The following is a 25,680-nucleotide window of genomic DNA, read 5'->3' on the forward strand; positions in this document are numbered from 1 at the left end:
TTGCACTGACATACTGTAAACATCTGTCTATGTCCCAAAGCACCTACTCACAAGCTAGCAGGAGAGAGATCTTCTTTCCCTTGAGGAATTTCCAACACATTTATTGTTGGCCAAGCTGAAAGAAACAGGAGAGCTCAGACTACGATTTTGACTAGCATGTATCAACCCAAACTTTTCCTAAGCACGTATTTGGTGTTTAACTGTGAAATGAGCTGAGCTGCTGATATTCTTTTAAATGTAGACCTAAAAAAATGTGAAATCCATGAAGCCAAGGCAAATGCTGCTGTTTACTTTAGTATGTCTGCTTGGATCAGCACCAGTGATAATACCAATAGCTCCTTTGTTGTAAATGAGAGGAGTTTTTTCTTCACATTCTGAATTTAATTTCTTTTTGCAGAATTGAGGACACCAGGACTAGCCAGTTGGTAAGTAGCAATCACCTACAGGTAGGTTCTACTACAGGCTATGATTACTTAATCTTTTTGGCATCTTGTATCTAAGGAGAGGAGAGCACCGAAATTCATGAAAAAAACAGCCTTTAACCTCACAATGTTGCAGAACAGGAGAAAGTCTGTGGAGGTCACTGGAGTTACAGTGACTTGACACCAGTTTGAGTGCAGGCAAAATGTGATGCATCATGTTTAAATCCTTGAAATTAGACAGTAACTTCAGGACTCCATTTAACAGGAGGCCAGCTACTGTTGTCCTTTCTTCTTGCCAGCAGAACATTTATTTTGCTTATAGCCCATCTGGAGACTGCAAGATGAGCTAAGAGGTACTAGGGAAAATGATGGGATAACTTTACTGTCTGTCCCATCAACCTTTGTCTTTACAGGCAGCCCGAAGGGCACTTATATTCCCACTGTGCTTGCACAAAATATTTAGGTATGAACGGAGAGAATTAACCAAAAATCCCCCTAGCAAACAAATGCCAAGCTATTCAAATTGATCTCAGTAAATAGGTTTAAAAAAAAGCATTTTCTAGTTAAATGGCACAGGATCATAGGTTTGGCAGCTCCCTGAGTCAGTGACTCAGGACCTCTGTGAATCTAATCAATTGTGAGGGATTTTAAAAAATCCTCACAGGTGTAGCTGCAGCTTTTGGTCTTCAAATACATGCAGCAATCAAGCCTTTTGTCCCAGGTTCATCCTGCCTCACCATGGCACTGGGCTAAGCCCCCCAGGGTAAGCATCTACTACCCCCAGACCCCACCTGTACTCAGTGCAAGCAGGCAGTGCCAGGAAGCAGCTCAGCACAGCTAAGCTGGGTCTTCCCAGACACTTCTCTCACTGACAGCTCAAAGGAGTGCTAACCTGGGTGCTTTGGTTAAACATGTGAAGTTAGATAGGATGCTTGCAGGGATCGGGAAGTGCAGGGTGTAGCGGAGTGCAGTGGGTTCACTCCTGAGCTAGTGGAGCTGCTAAGCCCAAGATGGTGAAGAGCAACACAGGGCGGTGTCATTCAGGTGGTACCTGTGTAGGCGCTCCACTGCCATTTCCAAGTTTCGCACAGAGAGAAGCAGATCAGACTTCTCTTCACCTCCAGTACGGCTGAGTCAGCCTCCTGTTGGATAAAAAATACACATGAGATTTTGCTTCTTGCAAACAGCTTCTTGCTAGTAGGAAACTATTTGTGACGTCTCTGGCGCTAGAGAAGTGCCAGGCACGATTAATATTGTTTAACAAAGCATTTGGCTTGCCTCTGATGAACAAGAAAGGTCAGAGGCTAGGGACCTATGTTGAAAGCTAATTGCTGAAGTTATTCATCTGGCTTGTGTTAGATGCTTGGATCCTGCTATACAAGTTAGAAGTGCAGAGTGCATTAAGTGCAATATTTTAATTTAAATGCTTATAGTACAAGAGAAACAATTCACTGATCATCTCATTAGAGGCTTAGCTATTTACATCTGGACAGCTTTTCCTCTTTGATCTCGTAAGAAATATGAATGGAAGTTTAGGACATGTTTATTTGCTTTTGTAAAGGCTTGGATCCAAGCAAAACACACTTATATCTGGGAAATAACAATGAGAGGTTGTAAATGTATTAAATACCTTTAGCCAGTGCTAGATACCAAAACAGAGATTTCCAAGGTTAAAGAATTCAAGAATGCTGACTCCTGGTTTCCATTTGACTCCCATTACAAACCTCATTTCTATGCTACTAAATGAAACAATATACTTCTCCCTGTGGACACATGAATGAGTTATATCGTCATTGTTTGGTTTTATTTTTTTCCCCTTGTAGTCTTCAAAAAACTGCAAGCGCTGTAGCCTGAAAATTTCACAAGTAGAGAAATCTCTGCTCCCATCTATTGGTGAGCAAGAGAGGAATGCCCATAAGACTAGTTAATCTGTTTAGCTGTTTTACCCGATCACTGGATGGACCAGTGATAATCCAGAGAGGTAGGGGCTCTCTAATACCATCTGTTCGTTAATAAAAAATACAGCCCTTCTTTGTCTTTCACCCCTTGTTCTTCCAGTGGCACTTTGGGGAGACATCATAGTTACATTTCAATGACCACAAAGCCCTACCAGTCTTCTCAGCATCCTGTAGTGGGACGACTTCTCTGTAAGACCTCTTGCAAAGGATTTAATAAGTAGACATGATGGAGAGACAGATACATGATGGAGCTGAAGAAAGGAAAGCTTTTTTCACGCAAACCATGGTAACAGCAGCAAAAGTGAGATGTCCTGGGGGTTGGACTAGATGGTCTTTAAAGATCCCTTCCAGCCCAAACCATTCTGTGATCTTTACTGAAAACTCTTTTACTCAGCCATGAAATAAAAAGAAACCTTCAGATTGTTTTTTAGGAAGGAGATTCAGAAAATGACAGAATGCCAGTTTGCAGGGGGCTGGAAACAGGCCTGCCCAGGGAGTCAGACCTCTAGAGCTACGGCGTCCAAACAGTGCTAAACTAGAGCGAAATTTAGCAGCTAGGGAAGAAGAAATGATGCTCAGAAAGAATGTGTGCCTACAGGAAATTCACAGCATCAGCTGGCGACCACGTCAATGGACCATTGCCAAAGGTACTGAATGAAGTAGATGGTTTTATTTATTGTGCATTGTTTTCCCAAAGTTAATGGTATCTTTGCCTTGCCATTAGCAAAGGCCTCTTTGTTTCAAAGTTTCATACTCGCAAGTGGTGAACTATTGCCTGAAGGTACTTGGAAAACATTGTGGGTGGGAAGGGACAAAATGCTGTACACTGACTTTGAAGAGGGGTCACTTTTTGAACGTGGTCTTGTTGCTAGCAGGACCTCTAGCTGGGTTCTGGGTATCCAGTTATTAGACGTGGTGGCAAGATCCCAACTAGGTGGAGGAGAAAGTAGTCAAAAGAAAGTAAATTACTGGATTCATATGGAAGGGCTGAATTTCTGAGCTCATCAGCTTCTTCACTTGAACTTTCTCAGCATTCGAATCTTAAATGAAGTCCCACTGCCATTGTTAGGAGCAACATTCAGTTCTTGCCATGCTCTCATCGGTGGTCATTGCTATTCTGAGATCATTAGTAAGAGGTACAAGCATGGTAAGGAATGTCAAAGAGGGTTGGAGGGAAAAGATGCTGCTGAATAAATCCATACTGGGGTGAATACAGTGCTGAGACAGAATATCATTCAGCAGAATGGTTTATCACTAAAAACTGGCATGTTGCAGTTGAACTGAGATTTTCTAAAGAAAACTGCATCCACAGACAGCTGACTGATGAGTTCACATTATAAAAGACTGTTCAGGAGTTCATCCACTGAAAGGCCATTTACGGGCTTTACTTTCTCACGGTCCCACTCTGGAAAGAGTTACTCCGCTTGTAAGAGTTACACAGCCCATGCATATCCTCCCATTGTTTCAAGTTAAGGGAACATCAGCTGTTTTTTCTATTGTGAACAAGGGCCACGATGGAAGGCTAATTGGTTCTGTTCAGTTAAATGTCTGTTTTATGAGGCCAGGCTATTGCATGCACCGATGCTGGACAATGGGACAGCAGTCTGAATCTGTGATCTCTGTTAGACAATGGGCATTTAGGCCACTTCTGAAGGATTTGGCAAGAAAACTCCTTGTTTCTTTTTCCACACAATAAAAAACCCCAAAATATAATTAGGTAATTCATAGTGGATAATGATTATCCATGGTTTGGAAGGAATTTCTTTTTGACAAAAACTCCGCTGCATCTATAGTACAAACTGATTTTACTGGAAACTTGCTATCAGCCAGAGAAAGCAAGCTTCCCAGAGAAACTTTTTAAGGTGTGAAGTATTTCTTAATTTGTTAATGCTAGATACACGCAAGGATACATAAAGGTTATTCCTAGCAAGCCATATTACATTCTTGCTAAAGAAAATTTGTACATCTCTACCACTTGATGAGATCATGGTGTCCAGGTACAGAAACATATATTTCCAAAAGAATTAATTTCTTTGGGGGTTTTTTTGAGGCCAGTGATCATATGCCAGGTCTACGAGCCTGCTAGAATCATACTTTATTACCTCTGTGGCAAAAAAATGAATCCTACATAAATTTTAAAAGTCTAGTTGATGCTGTAGCACCAGGGTATGGGGTTTATTCCAGCCTCTCTTCCTTTCTTGGAGACTCAGGTGGCTGAACACCACAGGCAGCATTTTGGGAATGTTGAGGGGCAGAGGTCAAATAGCACGTGCAGCTGATTTCTTAATCCTGACCTTTCTATTTTAATGATGAAAATTAAAGTAGCCCCATGGATGTTCTAGTCCATACAAGATCCTTTTTCAGAGCAATGCTACCCACAGGAACAGGGGAGGCAGGAAGATGGCTTGGGCCACCTCTGAATACCTGCCTCTGAGGTTGATGATTCAGAGAATTAGAGAGTCCTGCAAGGAAGAAAGTAGTTTTTCAGGACAGCAAAAAACTAGGGTATTTCCCAATATGCTGCCATAAGACAATCATGATACCGGTTAACAGAAATTTCCTTTGGCTTGGGAGGGAGGGGATCTGCAATTTACAAAGCTGTGTGTTCACATGCAGTTTGAAGGCAATGGATTTGTCTTTCTGCAAATTTAGGTCACTGGAAGAATATAGGATTCTTTTAGTTTTGCAGGGGTACAGTTTAAAAAGCTTATAAGGACACAGAAAAAAAGGAAGGGGTCAGAGGATTATTTTATTTAGCACATTTCAGAGAGGCCCCTTTACAGGAAGGAATTCATTGGAATATGGCTCATTATGCAAGGTAAATACAGTGTTTCCCTAATATTGCTGCTTTTTTCCTTCTGGGCCATATGCAAACCTGCTCATTTATTCACCAAAAACATCATGACACAAGTCACAAAACTTATCATGTAGCTTCCCCTCTTCAGCTCGCAGCTGTCTGAATATATCCATTGACAAAAATACTGGTTTTACACTGTTTTTTTTCAATTTCTTGTATCATACTGTTCACCAGCATTCAAGTTGCTGCCAGGTTTTTGGTTAATTAAAAAATGTAGCAGATTTGAAGCATTGATATTTACTTAAAAAATTAGGCGTTGTTTCCATTAGCTTATACCATTGCTCTGTAAATCTTAGTAATCCTGGTTATGCCAAAGAACTTAAAACCATGAAGTTCTGCTTATACTAACTTGAAATCCAAGTTACCCCTGGGTTAGAGGCAGTTTTTGTCTTGTGCAAAGGGAGGGTGCCATGAGGGACTATAACAAATGCAGTCTCACTTCACCCTTTTTTGAAAATTCAGTGAGCTCAGTCTTAAAAAGAGTTAATGCTCAACTCTTGTTACTCTGTGGCAGTTCCAGGATCTCATCGCTTATAACCATCATGATTTCCAGCTTAAATGTACTTATAGCCAATTTAGCCCTGCTTGTTCCTAATACCAAGGTTGTTCTTAGATTGCTTAGGTAGCTTTTCTCCCTTGATACTCATCTGCAAAACATACTTAATGACACTGACTGTATCTCCTCTTAATTTTGTCAGGCTGTGGAAGCCACGATCTCCACTTTTCTCTTGTATGACAGATTTCCCATTCCTCCCATCATCCTATCACCCCTTCCAGCATCAGTTTGAGCTCATCTTTCTTAACCATGGGTGGTCAAATTTTTACGCAGCCTTCCCTGTGCAGAACACTCTTCTCAGGGCCTCGTACAACGGTGCTAACGCTTCCCCATCACTACCTGAAATACCCTTCCTGATGCATCCAAGTGCCGCTTTTATATTGTGTACTGTTACTACATTTATATGGTTCCCTGGTGTTGGGGGCTCGTATTCTTCACGTGGCCAAGTAGGACACACAGACCTTTTTCTAACCCTAGCTGTAATACATTGTGTCAATGAAACAAATCACAAAAATCCTACATGGTGAAAACTGCCTACCAAAAACCACTTATAAAGTAGGCTGCCAAAGATTTGTTGAAAAACAACTATCTACTGAAACTGGAATTACATCCGGATGTAGTGAACGTGCATGAAGTGAATCACTTAATCAGCTCTGTTTAAGAGGCAAAAAGTGAATGTTTGTTAGATATTATTGTGACTTGCAAACAAAAAAGCATTTTTATTACTGCTTATTGCTTGCATTGCATTAGTGCCAGGCAGCCTCCCACTAAAAGGAAACTTCTATTGTACTGGGTCTCAAACAAACATAAATTAAAGCAAAACAAAGAAAATATTCCTCAGCAAAGTACTTTCTACTCTGAGTTGAAAAAAAAAAAACGTAAAGGGAAGGTGGGTTTTTAGGTCACTAGCAGCTGACATTGGAAATAACAACTATCATATGGTTTCATTTTACTGTTGTTGACGAGTAGCTGTTTGAAGAAAAATTGCATAGCAACTGTTCACAAAAACCAGCACAATGTGAAACACCATTACTTTCTATGAAATCAGGACCCATCTCTTTGCAAGCTTGCATATGAGCGCAGGCATACGGTTTTGCAGGTTCGCTGTAAGTTTGACTTGTCTCCCCACATCCATTTTTGAAAGACGAGAGGATGGCTGGTGACTATTCACCAAATCAGCTGAAAGCTGTGCATCCACACAGCCTGCAACCAGAGCGGCTGAGTATCTTCCTTCACAGAGAATCTAGGAATGAACTGGATGCATTAAGAAAAGCTCAGGAAGTATAAAGTAGGTATTAAGAAAGTACATTTGGGACATGGCAGAAACATGGAACAAGGAGGCAGACTGTGGGAGCACTTGACTCAGTGACCACCTGTGGAAAACCATGAGAACAGTGAAGTTCCCAGCTGTTCCCTTTTGCTGTGATTGTGCTTTATAAAACCCTTGCCCAGGTGATGCTGGGTGGTGTGTGATGCTAGTGGGGCACTTCCTGTCGGGGGTTAGTAGGACAAGCTCTTCTCCTGGGTGGCTCGAAGCACTGAGCGACAGCAGACAATTGTGTTTGATTTTACACTAAAACTAGTTCTAGAAGAGCAGGCATATTGTTTGAAAGGCATTATCTCCTCCAAGATCTGTGTCTTCCTCTCGTCATAATTCTCCTCTGCAACGGCTTAAAAAAGTCAAGATGGGAGAAAAAAACCCCGGTATTTTGAACTCATGAAAAGCAGGTTGAACTGGTTTTGAATTGGCACGTGCCAGCTAAAAAACTAACCATACCTCTGCCCAAGTTTAGTGCCTTTGGAGAATAGCATGCCTGCAGTAATTAGTACCATTGCTGAGACTGTTTCAGAGATTCCCAGGATGTATATACCTCAAAAAACTCCCCACAAAACAGAAACAAGTATCAGCATTAAAAAAAATAGGTGAATAGGATTTGCCTTGTTAGATGGCAATCTAAATGCAGTGCTGGAAGCAGCGTTAGGAAAATCCTCCAGCAGGAAACAGAAAATGGTGCTTGCAGCTAGTTATAATAACACGTTATTCACAGGCATCGCTGACTTACGGAGTTCATCCTTAAAACCACTATATTGGATAATAATTCAAACACTGGCTCACTCCAGATCCTGCTCTTTTAAAAAAAGAAAAGTTGGCCAAACTGCTATTGCTCACCCCTGATGTGATAAAAGAGAGTGCTGTTGACTAGTGGGAAGGTGGATCAGCAAAGGCAAACCAGTGACACTCATTGGATTTATGCTGATACAGTTGGGTCCAGCTACATAAAAGCCACCTGAGAGAAGATGAGAGGCAGCCATCCCAGTGGTGGGATGATCGAGGCAATGCAGGCTTGGGAGCGGAGTGAAAGGGGAATAGAAGAGGACTGCAAGGAAGCAAGGACAAATCCTCACAAAAGGCCCAAAGTAGCACTAGGAAGCAATAGGAAAAGCCTCAGCTATCAGCCTCAGACACGAAACTGTGGTAGGTGAGCGGCAGAGAGTGCCAGCTGGGAATCACACTATGAAATGAAGCAAGCAGCAGCCTAGAAGGAGCCTCTTTCCTCCAACCCCAACACCACACAAGAATACAGCTGAAGAACAATGAAGCTTACCAGCCCACCATGCCAGGACATTACAGGGTATGTCTAAAAGCCATGTCCCGGGTAATCTCTGGCCTCAGAGGTTCTGCAGACAGAGATACGACAGGAAGGAGAGGTGAACCAAACTTAACAGGACTTGAAGGAAGGAACTTAGACTGATGGGTGAAAATGTCTACAGGGCCATGGGGAGGCCAGCCTTTGTGTACATGGCTGGACTGCTAGCTAGCGCTCCGGTATTTCTGTAGCTCGCTCTATAAAAAGATGGAATGCAGTTACAAGCCTGGAGGCTTTTTCTGTTATTACACAATGTACAGAGTATGAAAAACATCCTAAAGAGAATGCCACAAAATCCACAGAAGATCGCCACATCTCACTTTCCATTTGGGAGAGGCAGAGACTGAAGCAAAACAGAACTTCTTAATGGACTCTGAATAGACAACATTTGTTTGCCAGCTTATAGGCTCAAGCATTACTCATCTAGTCCAAAGTAATTATGGTTAATGAGACTACAGGTAGTCTAAATTATAGATTTTTCGTGAAAACTATTTCACGCTACCCCTTTACCCCATAGCAGAATTTGAAGTATTGCCCATTTACAGACCATGTTGACAAAATTAGTGCAGTATTTAGAGACATTGGAAAAGAAAGATTTTTTTCCACTGTTGCAGAACAGTTTCAAAGCAGAAATGGTATTGCTTAGCAAGTGCCACATTAATCACTGGCATACTGTAATAGGTTCTTCACAGAAAGTCAACATAATTAGGTCTGGATATTTAATCTGAAGAATGTTTGGCACAATTGGGTTACAGCTGTATGATAGCTTTGAACTCAGCTTCATTCAGTACCTATAGGTGAGAGAGAGTGTAAAGCCACTTTTCGAAATAGAGCTGGCTTGCCTTGTGGATGACTGGCCTGGTCTCAATAAACATCAAGGCATGTAGCCTTGAAGTAGCAGCTCACATCAACTTCACAAGGCTAGCTTCAAATTTGCTATGTTGGCTGTCACAGTGTCCCTGCAACGTGGGAATCGTGAACTGCACAGAACTAAGCTCAAAAATTAGCTGCTTGTCTTGGGGCAAGCACTAGACTAAATGGCTTTCAGTACCTTCAGCTCAGGTGCACCTAATTCAGCTGCAGTCACATTAGGTAGTCCATGTCTAACTATTACCCACTGTGTGACATTGGCATAACCACAGGAGAGCTGTGAAAGATTGTGCTAAAGGATACAGCTGTGATTTCCAGTAGCGTGATTCTGGGGGATGATGAAGACCAACTCGGAGGTATCATGCATTCAAACTAGAGCTGCCTGTGCACACCCAGGGGAGACATTTCTCTAAATGCGTGGACAGCACAGAATTATTTCAATGATGGGTACTTCAGAAACACACAGAGCACAAAAAGCGAGCTTCCTTTTCATCTCTTCTTATGTGCTTCTCTGAGCAGAAACAAGTCCATGCACCACAGCCTGGCCAGTAGAGAGCCCAGATGAAGTCTGCAAAACAGGGCTTAGCTCTTCATCGAAACTGCGCTCAGTAAACTTCTAATCAGTCTGCAGGAAAAGCTCACGGTCCTTTTGCTACTAGCATACTTGTGGAAGCCCCTTGTGACTTTTACATATCCCTTATTTTTAGCTCCAACTTGGCTTTGGCCTTCCCCATTTCACCAGTAAGTACCCAAGCAATAATTTTATATATGCCCCCTTGCTTGCCTGTCCTTGTTTCTGCTCCCCGTATGGTCTCATTTCCATTTTGGACCACTAAAAAGCTTCTTGCTTAGCCAAGAGGATCTCTGCCTGTGATTCCCTGTCTTCCTGCACAAGGGTCAGTTTGGTCCTCAGCTTTCACTAAGTTTTCTTCAAAATCAGCTCTCTTGAGCACCTTTGCCCCTTGTGGCAGCTTCTCAGAAGATCTTAAATAATTAGCTAGCTATGCTTCCCTGTGTAAATTATGATCTGATTATTCCTACAGCTGGTTTCAGTAACTTTCTAGAACAATGTTTGATCTGTCTGATGAGAACAGGAGTCAGTTTTCCTAGATTTCTTCTATTCCCAGGTCATTTTTTTATTTGAATTCCAAACATTCTTGCCTTTCTTTTTAAACCAAAATATCTGGACTAATTGAAGGCATTTAGAAAAAAAAGGTGCTTTATCTAACTTGTAGTAAATGATGTAGTAAAATGTAGTAAAAAAAATACTTGTAGTATTTTCAGAAAACAGCATGAATTTTACAAACTAATCTAAAATGGCAGAATTCGAGCACAACTCTTCTTCATGTCTAGTTGTTTCCACTACAGTGGGCCCAGTAATAACTAGAAGGAAGAAAATTAAAAACAGCAAAAACCCCACATGTGCCTTTTGTCCCATATTACGCCTGTGGCTTAATTATACAGATACATTGTGTGCTTAACTAAAAAGCAATAAAGGCACTGCAAGAAGTACCATTAATGAGTCAGCATCACCCCCTGAAGATCAGCTTAGTTTCTGGAATCTTTCTGGTGAAAATGCCTTTTATTTCTTATGTGCAGCTTTGTCTCCAGCGGTCCACATGCAGAAGTCTCCGGTTTGTTGGTACTGGTGTAAATAGCTACCAAAGGGTGAAGACTGAGGTAATGAGCAAGATCACAATGAAACCCTACAGGTTCAGCAGTATGTATCTACCATGTAGAGGGTAAACTTGATGAGAGGATGTTAGCACAGAAGTAACTACTCAGAGATGCCTCGTCTTAACAGGAGATTTTAAAGCTGAGAATAGTCTACCGTGGGCTGAAGGCACATGGTGAAAACATGCACAATGGGAGTGATGCAGAGAAGATGGCACTGAATTATGTGTATGTCCTGGAACTTCATGCTATGAGGGATTTGGGGTTATTGGACATTCTAGAGATACTTATTGTTCTACTGTCTCTTCAAGGACTAAAGACTTGGCCAATTTTAACTTTTGGAAGTTGAAAGCAAGCCTTCCCTGAAGGCAGGGTAACTCGTTAAGAACTGCTGCAGGATTGCTCTGCACCTTCTAGTACACCAGTTTTGAGGAAGCATCCCACAACATTTAAAAGTCACATTTTTACCCATGTGTTTATGGAAAATGGTTGAGTAAGACTGAAGGAAATTCATAAGTATGGAAACGGTAGAATAATCTTTTTGTGAAAATTGCACAGTTTGACAAAGGTAACAGTCTTTAAAGAAGAGTTTCATTTTTTTGGTGAGGAAAAAAAGCCACTGTGAAAAAGCCTATCTTGGAATCACCACTGAACACACAGGGAAGGCATAAGCTCTCTCGACGGTTCCACTCGAAAGGTGGCAAAGACATCTCCAATAACACTACCTACTATGGATACATCCATGAACACAGATTCAAGATGATCTCCCGCATCAGTCAGCGGCTCTGGAGGCGGTGTGGGTGTTGCCGCGGGCAACCGTGGGAGATTTAAACGCGGCATAACTGCCAGCAGCGTTTGGTCGGCGCGAGGCCAGTGGAGGCGACGGTAAGTGGGCGGCAAAGCGTGGGATTGAGGCGGAGCGGGAGGTCCCCGAGGCCCCGGAGCCCTGGGGAAGAGCAGGGGGACCCAGCCGGAGCTGGCAGCTCTCATGAGAGAGGCTCTGGAGGTGGCATGGGCATTGCCGTGGGCAACTGCGGGAGATTTAAATGTCCCTGAGGAGCGCCAGTGACCAGGAGCGTGGCGACCAGGGCGTGGCATGTCAGAAAGGGCGTGGTGTGTCAGTTTGCACAGGCAGGGAGTGGAGGTAGGGCGCAGCCCCCCCCTCTTCCCAGCTCAAGAAGGCTACTCAAGTGGTGGGTGTCGGCCCAGAGGGAGACCCAGGTATGGTTGCCACTCAGGTGAAAGCCATTGTTAGGAAAAATGTGGTGACACAGACAGAGCTCCCATGTAAATGTGCAGCGGTCCAGGTCTCTGGCTGAGGGGAGTGCCTGAGTCTATCACTGATGATGGAGGGCAGCAGGGACACCTCTTGTGTGACCAGGTGGATGATCTGCTGTGCCTAGTGGTAGAGCTGAAGGAGGCAGTGGAAAGGTTGAGGAGTATCAGGGAGTGTGAGAGGGAGATAGATTGATGGTCCCACACCCTACCATCCCTGAGGCAGAGGCAGCAGATGGAGGCTCCGCAAGAAGCGGAGGTTCCCCTGCCCTCTTGCCACCAGGCAGGAGGGGACCTGAGAGATGGAGGGAAATGGATATAGGTCCCTGCTCGGGGAGGCAGGCGAATCCCCTCCCGGTCTCCCTCACCTTCCCAGTTGCCCCTACGCAACAGGTATGGGGCTCTGGAACTTGAGGACCAGGTCAATGAAGATCAGGGTGTAGATGAAGCCCTATCTAGGGAGGTGCCTAGGCCCAGTCGGGCAGCCTCACGCATTCTCACAACCTCTGAAAAAAGAAAAAGGAGGGTAATCGTCATAGGCGACTCCCTTCTGAGGGGCACAGAGGGCCCAATATCCAGACCTGACCCAGCCCACAGGGAAGTCTGCTGCCTGCCTGGGTAAAAGACATTGCCAGGGAACTCCCTGGTCTGGTTCGGACCTCTGATTATTACCCATTGCTGGTTGTGTAGATCGGCAGTGATGAGATTGCAGAGAGAAATCCAAAGGCAATCAAAAGGGACTTCAGGGCACTGGGGTGATTAGTGGAAGGATCGGGAGCACAGGTAGTGTTTTCCTCAATCCCTTCAGTGGCAGGGAAATATACTGAAAGGAACAGGAAAACACACCTGGTTAATATGTGGCTCAGAGGCTGGTGCCATCGGTGGAATTTTGGGGTTTTTGATCATGGGGAGGTTTACACGGCACCAGGCTTGTTAGGGACAGATGGTATCCAGCTATGTCAAAGGGGTAAAAGAATCCTCGCTTGTGAGATTGCAGGGCTCAGAGAGAGGGCTTTAAACTAGGTTTGAAGAGGGTAAGGGATAAAACCAGGTGCACCAGAGATGAGCCTGGGGGCAGCATGCCAATGTTAGGGGTGGGTTTGATAGGCCAGCTCAAATGCATCTATACCAATGCACGCAGCATGGGCAATAAACAGGAGGGGCTGGAAGCCATCGTGCAGCAAGATAGATGTGACTTAGTCGCCATCACGGAAACATGGTGGGACAACTCCCGTGACTGGAGTGCTGCAATGGATGGCTACAAGCTCTTCAGAAGGGATAGGCAAGGTAGAAGAGGTGGTGGGGTGGCTCTCTATGTTAGGGAATGTTTTGACTGTACAGAGCTACATGATTGTGATGATAAGGTGGAGTGCTTATGGGTGAGGATGAGAGGGAAGGCCGATAAGGCAGATATTGTGCTGGGAGTCTGTTATAGACCACGCAACCAGGTTGAAGAGACGGATGAATCATTCTACAAGTGTCTGGCAGTAGTCTCAGAATCGTGTGCCCTTGTTCTCATGGGGGACTTCAACTTTCCAGACGTCTGCTGGAAATACAACACAGCAGTGAGTAAACAATCTAGGAGGTTCCTGGAGTGTGTGGAAGATAACTTCCTGACAGAGCCGGTAGGTGAGCCAACCAGGGGAGGAGCCTTGCTAGATCTACTGTTTACGAACAGGGAAGGACTGGTCGGAGGCCATCTTGGGCTTAGCAACCATGAAAAGATAGAATTCTCAATTCTTGGTGAGGCAAGGAAGGGGGTTAGCAAAACCACTGCTATGGACTTCCGGAGGGCAAACTTTGGCCTCTTCGAGGCACTGGTTGAGAGAGTCCCCTGGGAGACGGTCCTGAAGGACAAAGGGGTCCAGGAGGGATGGACATCCTTTTAGAAGGAAATCTTAATGGCTCAGGACCAGGCTATTCCCATGTGCGGCAAGTCAAACCGCTGAGGAGAATGACTGGCCTGGCTGAACGGGGAGATTTTGCTAGGAGTCAAGAAAAAAAGGAGAGTTTATCATCTCTGAATGAAAGGGCAGGCAACTTGGGAGGAGCACAGGGATCTTGTTAGATCATACAGAGAGGAAATTAGAAAGGCAAAAGCTCAGGTAGAACTAAATCTGGCCACTATTGTAAGGGACAACAAAAAAATGTTTTTAAAATATGTTAACAGTAAAAAGAATCCCAAGGACAATATCTATCCTTTAATGGATACAGAAGGGAACGTAGCCACCAGAGATGAGGAAAAGGGTGAGGTACTTAATGCCGCCTTTGCCACAGTCTTTAATAGGGAGACCAGTTATCTTCAGGGTACTCCGCCCCCTGAGCTGGAAGGCGAGGATGAAGAGCAGAATATACCCCCCCTTAATCCAGGAGGAAATAGTTAGTGACCTACTACACCATCTGGACACTCACAAATCTATGGGACCCAATGGGATCCATCCAAAAGTACTGAGGGAACTGGCGGAGGTCCTTGCCAAGCCACTCTCCATCATCTATCAGCAATTCTGGTCAACAAGGGAGGTCCCAGAGGACTGGAGGCTTGCCAATGTGACTCCCATTTACAAGAAGGGTCAGAGGGAGGATCCGGGGAACTACAGGCCTGTCAGCCTGACCTCGGTACCAGGGAAGATTATGGAACGGTTTGTCTTGAGAGCACTCACATGGCAAGTCTGGGACAAGCAGGGGATCGGGCCCAGTCAGCATGGGTTTATGAAAGGCAGGTCCTGCTTGACCAACCTGATCTCCTTCTATGACCAGGTGACCTGCCCAGTGGATGAGGGAAAGGCTGTGGATGTTATCTACCTTGACTTCAGCAAGGCCTTTGACACTGTCTCTCATGGCATACTCCTTGGGAAGCTGGCGTCTCATGGCTTGGACAAGTGTACTCTTTGCTGGGTGAAAAACTGGCTGGATGGCCGAGCCCAGAGGGTTGTGGTGAATGGGGTTAAATCTGGTTGGTGGCGCGTCACAAGTGGTGTTCCCCAGGGCTCAGTATTGGGGCCAGTTCTGTTTAATATCTTTATCAATGATTTGGATGAGGGGATTGAGAGCACCCTTAGCAAGTTTGCAGACGACACCAAGTTGGGAGGCAGGGTCGATCTGCTTGAGGGTAGGAAGGCTCTACAGAGAGATCTGGACAGGCTGGATCGATGGGCTGAGGCCGATTGTATGAGGTTCAACAAGGCCAAGTGCCGGGTTCTGCACTTTGGTCACAGCAACGCCCCATGCAATGTTACAGGCTTGGGGAAGAGTGGCTGGAAAGCTGCCCGGCAGAGAAAGACCTGGGGGTGCTGGTTGACAGCCGGCTGAATATGAGCCAGCAGTGTGCCCAGGTGGCCAAGAAGGCCAATGGCATCCTGGCCTGTATCAGCAATAGTGTGGCCAGCAGGAGCAGGGAGGTGATCGTCCTGCTGTACTTAGCACTGGTGAGGCCGCACCTTGAGTACTGTGTTCAGTTTTGGGCCCCTCACTACAGGAAAGACATGGAGGTGCTGGAGCATGTCCAGAGAAGGGCAACCAAGCTGGTGAGGGGCCTGGAGCACAAGTCTTATGAGGAGTGGCTGAGGGAACTGGGGCTGTTTAGTCTGGAGAAGAGGAGGCTGAGGGGAGACCTTATCGCTCTCTACAGCTGCCTGAAGGGGGGTTGTAGTGAGGTGGGTGCTGGTCTCTTCGGTCAGGTGGCTGGTGATAGGACGAGACGAAATGGCCTCAAGTTGCGGCAAGGGAGATTTAGGTTGGATATTAGGAAAAATTTCTTTACTGAGAGGGTTGTCAGACATTGGAATAGGCTGCCCAGGGAAGTGGTTGAGTCACCATCCCTGGAGGTATTCAAAAAGCATGTAGACGAGGTACTCCAGAACATGGTTTAGTAGGCATGGATGATGGTTGGACTCAATGATCGTGAAGGTCTTTTTCAACCGAAATGATTCTGTGATTCTATGATCAGTGCATTTAGGTGATCTCCAACTATACTAATGCTTTTTTTTTTTTTTTTTTTGGATATTTCCCTGGATAATCTCCATTCTTGGTGAATGGAAAGCTGAAAGCTATAAATTGTATTTAAAAAGTTCATTGTGAACACAGAGTGCTGCAGGAAGTAGCAAGCTTATCAAAGATCTTTATGTTGCCTACAGTATCAAATGTTATGTTCACAGGGAGACCAGACAAACAAATTGGCGGGATATGTCAATAAAGTCTAGACTGGAAAAGGTCCCCTGAGAAATTAATTTCCAAATCTTTAATCTACCACATTTTATATATTTTTATCTACAATAGTGCAGCTTTTCACACACCTGTTCAAGAAAAATGTAGTTAAATACTGTTGAAAAAAGAAGGGATAAAAAAGGAATTACTGTGTTCCTTTTTATCTAATTGCATGTTTGAAGCCTCATTCAGCAGAATATTTATGTATGTGCCTATGTCATTCAGACTGCCCACACACTTTCTGTACTCACTGGAGCTCATTGGATGCTTTAAACTAGGTATTGAAATGCCCTACTGAGTCAGAGCCATAATTTAAATTTCTTTTTCTTTAAGGTGGAGAACAAAGAGCTAACTCTTCCTCCTGGAAGCCACAAGAATTTGTAAGAACAGAGATGATGTGGGAAACCTTGTGCACTCTCTTCTGGGTGATGTCAAGAGCATTGCCAAACCTACCATGTAAAAAGTACTCCAGATAGTGAGGTGTGAATGTGGCAGTCAGCTCCATCACCATTTCAAGCATTCTCAGATCATTGGCTTTGCAGGTGTGTATTTTGTACCTGTGTTTGAGGAGACGAACATCTCTTCAGTCAATGAAAATACCATGGAAAACATAGAAGATGACTATGAACTCTTCCAGAGTGTTTGGCATTACAGAGGACAGGACTGTTCAGAAAGAACTGAATTTAAAAGTTAGGAAGGAAATCCCAGGTTACAAGATAATCTCTGTTTTTAAAGGGCTACCTCACCTTTAGCCAGTTTCTCATCAAAATCATGGCTTTGCAAGAATTTATGTCCAACTTGCATGACAGATGGATTTTATTAGAAGAAACTTGTATTAATTTTAAAAAGCCAATGCCATGCTGTCCTGTGTGTTTTGTAGCATCGCTCATTGCTTCTGTCTGCTAAGTCTGGATAAAGAATTTAATAGCTAATAACATAGTAATTGGTCTGATTTTGTGAAACTGAAGGGGAAGTGGGTTTTTTCTCCTCCAAGACATGCAAACCTTAATCCTTTTAAGGATAAAACGCTTCATCTGCATGTTACAGAGTAAGTTTTATAGATTCTTTTGAAATGTGTGCACTGTGTATGCTTGTGGACATTCTTCTTTATATTCTGCTTATTTAGCAGCCATTGCATGCATATTAAAAGAAAAAGTGGAAAAAGCACAGCCTCTGAAAAGATCATTCGTATTTCATTCCTCCCAATATGCTTATTTCTTTAATTTCTTTTCCCTTTCCCAGAGGAGCATATCAGATTGTTCTAGACAAGATGCCTTATCTATGGCTCTTCTTATACACCAGACACTAACCAGTGCAGAATATCCTTTTATCAAGTTGATTCTGAAATCACTGATTTTATGCCACAATAAAACATACCATATTGAAAGAGCACATATTTCCTGTTACAGACAAACACCCATCGAGCACTCCTCACGACGTCTGGGGAACCTGTTTTATCCTATAGCTTTCTTATTGCTTTTCAGGATATTTCACTGAAGGAATGAGAACAAATCAACTACAAACTTGCATGGAAAAAGCACACAAATTTTAGATGTCAATCTCCAATTACCAGTGGCTGAAAGGGCAAAGGACCCCACTCCAGTGCCACAGTCAATATTCCTCACAGGTAAGCTCTTTCTACAGCCCTCACTTTTCTTTGTCAACTCTTTTCTGACAGCAGAGTTTGAAGTTTCTGGTTTTATCACTTTAGAATTTGTCTACATGTAGTGTTTCCATCTGTCCATCCCCACTCTACCAAAGAGAAATGACCCCTCACCTCCATTGCCAAATTAGACAGCCCTTCCTGTGATTCTTGGAAAATTACCTTTATGGTTCTTTTACGGAACCACGGTACTCTTAGGCATGTCTTTAAGATGGTGTGTGGATTGTCCGGCTCATAGCTCACAAACGAGTTTCACCATGTCTAGTGCACACAGGCAACTCATGGGGGGTTACAAAAGCGACCCAGCCTTGGACTGCCTTGAGGCCCTGTCTCTCGGCAGGGATGACTCACGGGGAGCTGTGTAGACAGCTTAGCCCTGGGTTGTCTGATAAACCCTAAACTAAACAGGGCGGTGGCTGTGCCATTCAAAGAACCAAAACCTGAACTGAGCCTTGAAATCCCTTAACAAATAGTATGCCCTGAGTCTCAATCCAACCACTATTCAGTTGCCTGAGGAAGCAAGGTAAAAAAACCCCCAAACCTGGAGGGTTTCAGCTTCAGTTTCAAATGACAACCTTGTGTATTCAAACAATCACAGACCAACAAAGGAAAGGTAAGGGGAAACTCCACTCAGATACACATAATCCATTTAGGCATGTATCATAATCCACTTGTTGAAAATATTTTGATAAAGAAATTAAAATCTAATTATATATAAAAAAGTTTGGTTCGATTAAGAAGTAGAAAATTGTGAAGCTTAGGTATGGGAGTGTTAAGTTTGAAATGTAGTCATAGGAACTTAGGAACTTTAGAAAATGTACTATGTGTGACTATAAGAATTCAAGTATTGTCTAAAATCAGTTAACCACAGAAATTTTGACAAAGATTTGTTGGTTTGTAGTGTTTTGGTTTAGGAAACTAGGGAAACTGTTATGGACACCAGTTTGCTGCCTGGAAACCCCTTACCCTTCCCACCTCGATCTAATTATCGAGGATTCCAATCAGTAGAGTTAAGTGAGATTAACCAATGATTGTTTTAACATAAGAATATTAATAAGATGGTGTGACTGAAGGACCAATTATTAGAAAGGTTAAATTTAAGAATAGACATAGTATGCATTTTTATGTAAACTAATATAGATGATGGTGAGAATCGTACTGCGCAGAATCACCTAAGAGAGGTCAAGAAGCGGACAAGTGAGGAAGACTGTGGAAGACCACCAGAGACCTTCGCTGCGCTTGCGTAAAGGACATTTACATATGTTAATAGTTTCCCAGAAAACTAATGATTATGTATAACATTTCTCAGAAATCTAGTGAATATGTATAACAGGTGTGCATTTAACCTGCATAGTTAAACCAGACAGATGCACACGATAGGTGGAGCGATCCCCCGTGTGCCCAGCGCTTCAATAAAGGAGTGCCTGCTTCTCAACTTCTCATTGCTGTTAAGGAGTTTTATTCCAGATTTTGGCAACACACTCAGACATAGTCATACACACCATTCCACAAGTCAGGGGATAAAAACTCTAAGATTCAGGTTGGAAATGGGGGAGTCACTTCAACTATACAGTTGGCTTGTGAAGGAAACCCTTCCCCCCCCCTTGATCGGGATGCCGGTTGAGGTAAGTTCCCTGGGATTGAAAGCCCTTACCTAGAGGGGTAAGTGAAAATTGTTTATGCTTTAAGCTTGTAAACGCATGTGTGCTTGTGGTTGTAATAATGTACTACTCTTGCCTTAAAAAATTGCAAGTGTGCATTCCTCCATTGTATCTGTAAAACCTGCAATAGTGGCATGTTAAGTCTGTAAGTGAAGTTCAAATAAATCCTTTGCTTGAACCTTGCAGTTAAGTCCTTTTCCGTCACACATGGTCATATCATTCTTTCATTGCAACACAGAATCCATATTGAAAAGTAGCAATAATGCTATTTAGAATATTATGCAAAGGAAAACACATTGAAATACCTTGAATGATGGTTCATCAAAGAGTTGAAATTCACAGAATTGCCCGGTCCTCTCTTTGGTGCTATTTTTGAGTCTTTTCCATAACTGGTGTGTTGCTGAAAGATAATTGTGGGTTATAAATAGAGTAGTTAATGGGATCCTACCAGCTCTGACAGTTTACTGCACTTTTTGAAATTATGTTTTCAGTCTGTCATTCCACAAATAGTCATAGCTCTTTGCTTTTTGTGCTTTAGTTTCCTAATGCATCACTTCCACACCACTGTTCTCTTTGAGCAGTGCTGTTCATGTTTAAAGTGCTGTAGAAACAATAGTCAGAACTAACCAGTCTGCCTGAAAGAGTGAAAAGCTATTTTTTTTCTGGTAGTGAAATACTGGTATAAATATAGCAAAATCCTGTGTCTGTTAGAGTACTGCATTTAAGGAGAAGAATTCTTTTAAGAGCTATTTTTGCCATTCCTGCGAATCTGAAGCAATGGTAGTGTTTTGCTGGTTTCTACTGTGTAATTTCAATATGCAACGTCTCCAAGTTGAGTAATTTGGAATCCACACATGCTTTGCAGTTTTGAGTTAATTTGATCTGAATAGCAGTTTCATGGAAATGTTTTGGCAGTAACGAAAATATCCTCAACATTACTCCTTACAGCTTGAAACACCAATAATGATTTTGCATTCCGGCAAAGAAAGAGCATGATAGGCAGGTTAAAAAATCATTAATTCCTCTCTCTGAAACTGATCTTTTCTCACTGAAAGATTTGAAAACAAATCTACTTTCAGCAGGTTATTTCTGTATTAACGTGACACCAGCAACATCTGTGCAGCTACCTCTCTTCCCCTGTGGGCTAGCACTGTTCAAGGGAGCTTGAAGGAACACAGCTCTTGCTTGTTTCACCCCACAGCTGTGGGGTAAACATGGGATACAATGTTTGAAGTGTTAAATAATTGGAGGAAGTGAATGGAGAATGATAACAATAGCAATAGGGAAATTTCTCAAGTGATCCAAGAAGGCTGTCTGGTGCAGGCTGGGTGTTTGATTATGTATGCACTGGATACCCACTTCTCTCTACTTGAATAATACATGGGAACCAAGAATTGTTTACTTTAAAATATCAAAATGAGAAATGACCATGTTCTGAAAATAAAACCTGGGAGTTTCAACTCTGCCACCTCCAGGAAAGCCCAGTGGGAGGGATAGGATTGCTAGAACTAGGGGAGGCCTCCTTTTCCTTATTTGTTATCATTTAGCAAAATCTGAAAGCATCTTCCTTTGCAGAGAGCAGGAAACAATTCCTATGCAGCTCCAGGGCCATGCAGAGGTTATGGTGCCCATTTCGCTTGCGGTGTTAAACAGGGGAGGGCTTCAATATCATACTGGGACTGTACTGAGTCACTAAACACTGGACAAGAAAAAACAAAAGAGCACATGTACAGTGGAGTGTTTCTGACTAGCAACAAATGAAAATACAGTGCTCTTTAGCCGCCTTCTCCCTCCAATGTTCTCAAATACAACTAGTTGTGTTCCACTACTGGGGAGAGTTTTTAGGGTTACATTGGGGGGGGGCGTGGTAAAAATTCCAGCCAAAATGTTCCTCTTAGTCGGTGATCATTTTTGAAACCTGAACACTGTGAGTCAATGTTGTATTCTCAGCCTTTGCTCTGAGTCTGCTTGGAATTAGTAACCCAGAGTTTTATGGCAATAAACTCCAGTATCCTGTTGAGAAGAACTAGTGTATGTGTTGTCTACATACCAACAAATGCAAGCATGCCTCTGCATGTCACTGAAAAATAAAAAGGATTGTACACATGGCATATATATAATACAATGTTAAGATGTCTGCATCTGAGACACAGATTGTAGCTGCCATTTCAGTCCCAGGATGAGGTAGCCCAAGCAGTGTCAAGAGCTGAGGTCCTTGCCTTTATATAGAGTGAAATGTGGCGTCACTGACTTCAGTAGCAAAATTCTCAGTGACTTTTGTATTTTGCCCAGGATGCATCATTATTACCTGTATATGGAAGCAAGTATTCTACCAGAATTACCATGATTTTTTGCTACTCAGAGAATATGTAATCACTTAGACAATTTGTAACAATATTTATGAAATGCGCATCTCAGATATATCTTGCACAAATCTTCTTATTTTTCTATCCAAAGTTGCTTGTAATGCAAACTTGGAGGACTGCTAAATATTGCTTGATTAACTTTTACACAGTATTATGAATAGTGTGTTTGGAAAGAACTCAGAAATAGATCTGGCTACAACCTTACAGCAAACCTCCCAAACTAATACAATTCACTAGGTTTGTATTGATGTGGAAAAATTGCATTTCTTTATGTCTGTTAGCTTACCTTAATCAATTTGTTCTTCTCGTTATGGATCCAGTTTAACACTTTCAACCACTGCGAGTTTTTGTTCTTATAGCCTCTTCCATTTTCTCCCTTGTTTGTATAAAAGAAACATCCAGCATATCAAATGGGCTAGCAATGCTCTGTTTGCTTCATCAAGTATAAACTCAGCCAAAGCTATCAGCTAAATAAATACCCTGCTCATTTCAACTGCGTTATCATTAGACCTGCACTTACTTTGCAGAGATCCCATCTCTCGTTTGCAGGCTTGTGAGCCTTTCCAGGGCAAGCTGGCTCCAGATGTGCGGTTGTAGCATTCCCCATGGTGCATGAACGATGGGAATTGAGCTGTGACACCCGGCCGAAGCCACCAGCACCCCTGAGTCCTGCCCACAGCCGCCACCTAATGGGTTTTTCACGCTTGCATGTGCTTTAAGGTTCCAAGCAGGGAAATTACTCCAGGACGGGGGCCATCCCACTGGGGAGCTGCAGAAGGGATAGGTTCATCCCCTGCACAAAAGTCTTGGAATATTGAGCAGGAATTGAACTAATTGAAAAAACAGAACTTTCTAAAGCCCCCTTTTTTTTTTTTTCTTCTCTTTGGCTTAACTAACTCATTCTGGGTCAATATTCTTTACAATGTTAACCTTTCTTGATCAGTGCTTTTAATACAGCTGTCAGAGTCAACCAAGGAAGATACTAAGAGATCTTCTCTCCCATTGCTGCATTACCAAGGATGTTTCAATGAAAAAACAGTCCTTTTGATCTCAGCTATTTGGGAGCTCTTCTTCTGCAGCTTGTATCTCGGCAGAAAACCTAACAATCTGTTTGCGCTTACTGGGAAAAAGATATTGTCGCCTTGCCAACACAATTACATTGGTGAGTTAGGGAATAATGAGTGAGAACAGATGAAATATTTAGATATAAATAGTCTGTTTTCATGTGCTGTGATTGTCACTAATAAGGCAAGGACGTGTGGTTTGTGGTTCAGGGACAGGATGAGGACCCAGGACATCTGCGTTCCTTTCCCAGCTTTACCACAGTGTATTGAAGAAGTCATCAAGCCTCTTTGTACCCCATCAGTTGGAAGTGGATAATAATGCTCTGGGGACTAATTCTTTAATGTTGTCATTTTCAGATGTTCAGAAGGGAAGAGTGATACAAGTGTATGATTTATACATACTAGAAATCGGTCCAACTAAAACTAAATCCAGATACCTAGAAAGTTTGTGAATTAATTTATCCTATCCTGACATTAGGAATCTGACCCACTTGCAATTTCATAGCAATGACAGAAAAACAAGAGGAAAATTTAAAACCAATACAGAAAGTTTGAACAAAATCCTGTCTGAAAGTACAGGATCTTAAGGTTTCTGTGACAAGTTTTTTGGGCTTTACACTTTTTTTTAAAACTTTTTTGTTAACTGTTTTTTTGTTGTTTTTTTTTTTAATATCTAAAGTTGTTAGACTAACAATGGGAGTGCTATATACCTAATAGGGAGATAGCAATGATATCCTTAAAGACTGAAATGTGCTCATTTGTTCAAAGCCTATAAACTACTTAGGCCTTAACTCATAAGGCTTGGTAGGATTTAAAAAGGACCTACAGTGGCCATCTACAAAGGGTTGCATTTCCCCTAGACTATGTGTATTTTGCTCCCTGCAGCTGTAACTAATAAATCACTAAACCATAGATTAAAAGCATGTAATTAGTATAAAAGTAATTAAAGCCAAGATTCATTCTACCTAAGAGTAAATAAGCACATTTGGCATGTAAGTCAGAGGGGAAAAGAGATTTTTTTTTTTTTTTTTTTTTTTTTAACATGCATATGCTAGCAAAGAGTCTCAAAAGCAGAATTACTTCTTCGGCTGAGGAGAAAAAAAAACCCCTGTGCTAAGGATTTGAAAGCCTTGAGTTTAAATCATGAGAACAATTCATTTGGGATGAATGTTATATTATCTTAGGGCTTCCAGCGCCTATCTGGAACAATTTTAGGAGTAAAAACAACAGTCTGTAATGCAATAATAATTTTTTACCTGCTGATGGATTCTGGGTGTCAGATGGCTGTATCTACATTAGAAAACTAAACAGCCAAACGGGAGCAGATCTACAGCTGGTAATGAGGACCTCACATCCATATTGTACGTGTGGTTGGGTTTTCCAGTCTGGTCCCATGTGCCGACGGGCTGGAGCACAGGAATTGTCCTCCTGGAGTACCTTTCCGATGTTGGTTTCACCCAAAAGTCTGATGCCTGTGCTCTGACCTGCAGTGCAAGAAAAAGCACAGTAAGTGGGAGAAATCAGGAGATACGCTTCAGAAGTGCACTTCTGATCCCAACTAAAATGCCAACCTACCCTCACCCTATTTGTACCCTTATCACTTGAATAAGGGCAGTACAAGGGCTTGATTTGCACTCAGAATCCAGCTGGCCAGGCAAGCCTGAGCACAAATTTTCCCCTTGCTTTCATCGAAATGCAGGCAAGGCTTTGCTCTAAATCACTGCAGTTGGACAATGCTAAAGCAGCAGCTGAAATACTTGTCATGTAGTATAACTTCAGACTTTTTTGAAAGAGGCTTATAGGTATGCGTAAGAGAAATTGGCTTCAGTTTGTTGATTTTATCTCATTTGAGAACATTCTTGAGAACAGTTTAGTCCACTGCAGTACTGGCATAGGAGGTACAATTTTAATCGGGGAGAATTAGGTCTTCACCATCACTAAGCTAATACCATGTTTTCTGTGATACTAAGGGAAAAGCAAATCTCCTGATGCACAAGAAATGCTCCAGGAATCTGCAGCAGTTCATTTATTTCCTAACTGACTTGTACACTAAAACAGAGACTACAAGGCTATGGTTAACCAAGCCCTTCCCCTTTCCTATCCCCAGTCCTTGCTTTCACCAGGAAAAACGTGGGCACATGGCCTGCCAGGAAATCTTTAGCACGCCCTGTCTGGGTCCCCAATAAGGAGACGTGGGGAGCAGCATCCCAGGGCTCACTACTGCATGCTCGCAGCGGAGACAGAGCAGTTTGTATTCAGAGCGGTCTAGAAAGTTATGTCAGAGTGGGTGAAAATTGGTGACCTGACAGCTGAGATCCCTTGTCCACCTCCAGAGTCTTAGAAAATGAGTGTGCTCAGGGATACAGGGAATAGGTACCAGGAGGCTCATCATCTTTTCCATAAAAACTGCACTCATCATAATGATTCACATCATCATAATGTCTTTCACACTAGCTTCCCTAA

General features: G+C 42.8%; 2 long non-coding RNA genes across 2 annotated transcripts in view; one reads left to right on the forward strand and one right to left on the reverse strand.

Annotated features, from left to right (window-relative positions):
• Positions 1-740: 740 nt before the first annotated feature.
• The window catches only part of LOC128154146 (uncharacterized), a 32,405-nt gene continuing 7,465 nt past the window's right edge, over positions 741-25,680 (reverse strand). Inside the window, exons 3-7 of the long non-coding RNA XR_008239263.1 lie at positions 24,474-24,701; positions 22,440-22,529; positions 20,093-20,187; positions 16,917-17,020; positions 741-1,564 (exon numbers count right to left, since the gene is read on the reverse strand). This is a non-coding gene — a long non-coding RNA (uncharacterized LOC128154146). The remainder of the gene's footprint in view (positions 1,565-16,916; positions 17,021-20,092; positions 20,188-22,439; positions 22,530-24,473; positions 24,702-25,680) is intronic.
• On the forward strand, positions 16,802-24,715 carry LOC128154147 (uncharacterized). The gene is made up of 3 exons (XR_008239270.1): positions 16,802-17,005; positions 17,948-18,090; positions 24,602-24,715. It is a non-coding gene; the product is annotated as an uncharacterized LOC128154147 (long non-coding RNA).

Source organism: Harpia harpyja, chromosome 2 (assembly GCF_026419915.1).
Source record: "Harpia harpyja isolate bHarHar1 chromosome 2, bHarHar1 primary haplotype, whole genome shotgun sequence".
Taxonomy (NCBI): Eukaryota; Metazoa; Chordata; class Aves; order Accipitriformes; family Accipitridae; genus Harpia; species Harpia harpyja.